Genomic DNA, 2,815 nt, shown 5'->3' on the forward strand with positions numbered 1-2,815 from the left:
GAATGCTCGGTAGCATGCGAGTTTACCCCTATCAGGATGTTTGTTTGCATATCCCCCCAAGCGAGAGGGCTTGCACCTATGCTGATGTTCGTTCCAAGAAATGAACTGAGGACTGATGCTACGGTGAAAGATTTGCACGTAAATTCGCCCGTGCAATAAAACGCCCTGTAACTCGCTTATGCTAATCTCACATTCCAATATGCCACTGCACTTTCCTCTCCAGCCTGGCCACATTATCTTCCTCGCAAACGTACTTGGGCACCATACAATCCAACACCATACGTGCTTTAGAAACGCGGGCAGCTGCTTCACAAGGGCCCCCATCTTTGCGTAGTTGGGCTACAAAGCCCCGCATGACTTGGAGAGCCTTGTTCCCGCTTGTACGGCGTCCGATGCTGTACTGTACGGCGTGCCGTTCAGTCAGGCCTCACGTCCGCGGTCGTGCCCGAGTGGTTAAGGGGTCTGACTCGAAATCAGATGGGATCTCCCGCATAGGTTCGAATCCTGTCGACCGCGTCCAGCCCTCCAACGGGCTACTGCCAGGCGCAGACTCTGACATGCACAGACATCGAGCGCTGAATCCGTAGCGGCCCAGGCGGCAGTGCATGGAAACAGTTTTACTTGCTGAGCAGCGCGGCAAAGCGCTTATACAAGCAAGAAAGCAATACACGCTGACATGGGACTGATCTTCGATTCTGTCAAGGAGCATGGAGGTAGGTGCGAGTGGCAGAAATTGCACTTCTGCTGCAAAAGGGTTCGCCCAGGACGCCATCGTCGTTGGGAAGGGCGAACTGGTGGAGGAGCAAGACACACATGTCCCAAAACAGACTCACACACACACACAGACAGACAGACAGACAGACAGACAGACAGACAGACAGACCCCCACCGCCAAGCCAGCCAGCAGATGCGTGCTCATGCACTCCACAGTCATCCGTTCTGCAAGCTGCTTGCCAAGCAGTGTAGCCATGCCATGGCCCGTGGACATGTACTCCCCTGAAACGAGAACTCTCCTTTCAAGCCTCAACATTTAGACACATGTAGCCCAAAACAGACAGGAAAGCGAAGGGAGTGTAAACAAGGCCAAGGCAGGCACCTACACTCGCTGCTCATCAACCATTCGCTGGCAACTGCTGGGCCAGTTGCAACCGGGCCGCCCAGAATTCACTTGCTGCATTTCACCACCTAGGTCGGCAGGATGCGACGCACATGCAAGGGTCGTCCGCATATTTTCTTGAACACACACAGTCCTTGTGCACACACAGATATACAGATTACCACAAACACTGTTGCTGTGTGTTGTGTGGTTAAGCAGCCTCTCGCACAAATGTGTCCGGTCGTACTTCGCGAATAGGGACTCCGTACATCTCGTCCCAAAAGTCAGGAACGAATTTTGCCGCGCAGATGCGCGCGTGCGATTCGCAAAATGCGCCTGTACAAATGTATGTAAAATTTCTTGGCGGATGAGGACCAGGTGCGCCAGCGCGTTGCGCAGGTGAGCATGTTGGTCATAGCCGCACGCTGGACTATTGCGTCGATGCTTTGCAGTAAATAAAAGCACCGAAAGCCAACGTCGTAGCTTGCAACTCTGGGCTCGTGAAACTGCCGCGGAAGATGAAGCGGTCGGCGAAGAATCAGCCATAAGGCGCCTGCTTTCGGTAGCGCAGCGCATAATGCACATTGTTCCCACTAAACTCAAGTTACACTCTTACGAAATAAATAATAACAACGCAGAATTAGGTAAAGAGAAGAATCGCGAAAGTCGTTCAGAACCTTGCAAGTAAATGGATGCCGCTGAGGGCTTGGAACAGCTTTTCGCAGCGCATTCGGCCGTGCCTGCGTTAGCCGTGTTGCAGCAACTACGGAAGGACTTGAGCCAGCAGCAAGCTCAAATTCTGTTTAAGAACCACCGGCATTGTCTTCAGATGGGAACATGTAGTTTTGGTCGCCGCGGGCGAGCAGCGTAAGCATTGCGCACAGGTACCGAGGTGCAGCGTCTCAGGATGGATTTCAGCCAACAAAGCCTCAAGAGCTGCTGCACAACCACCGGTGTGTCTTCAGTTGGGCACGTGTAGTTTTGGTCGGCGGGGTCGAGAAACACACAGAAACCAAGGTACGCGGTGGCACGAAATGAAGGGGGGTCGCATCTCACCATTCAACTAAGCATGCATGTGCTCGGTTGAATGCTCGGTAGCATGCGAGTTTACCTATCAGGATGTTTGTTTGCATATATCCCTCCAAGCGAGAGGGCTTGGACCTATGCTGATTACAAGAAGTTACAAGAAGTTACAAGAAGTGAACTGAGGACTGATGCTACACGTCATGTATACGCGTTGCTTAGCTTGCAACGAGACGCGCCCACGATGAAAGCTATAGCTACACTCACAATACATTATACTGCTACACTATTCTCTCCAGTCCTACCACATTATATTTCACCGACGTACTTCCGCACCTTCCACATCACCATACGTGCTTTGGAAACGCGGGCAGCTGCTTCACAAGGGCCCCCATCTTTAAGCAGCCTCTCGCAGAAATGTGTCCGGTCGTACTTCGCGAATAGGGACTCCGTACATCTCGTCCCAAAAGTCAGGAACGAATTTTGCCGCGCAGGTGCGCGCGTGCGATTCGCAAAATGCGCCTGTACAAATGTATATAAAATTTCTTGGCGGATGAGGACCAGTGCGCCAGCGCGTTGCGCAGGTGGGCATGTTGGCCACAGCCGCACGCGGCATGCAGGCTGGACTATTGCGTGGATGCTTTGCAGTAACTAAAAGCACGGTCGTAGCTTGCAACTCTGGGCTCGTGAAACTGC

The sequence above is a fragment of the Volvox carteri genome (genome assembly GCF_000143455.1).
Source record: "Volvox carteri f. nagariensis unplaced genomic scaffold VOLCAscaffold_183, whole genome shotgun sequence".
In the NCBI taxonomy this organism is placed as follows: domain Eukaryota; kingdom Viridiplantae; phylum Chlorophyta; class Chlorophyceae; order Chlamydomonadales; family Volvocaceae; genus Volvox; species Volvox carteri.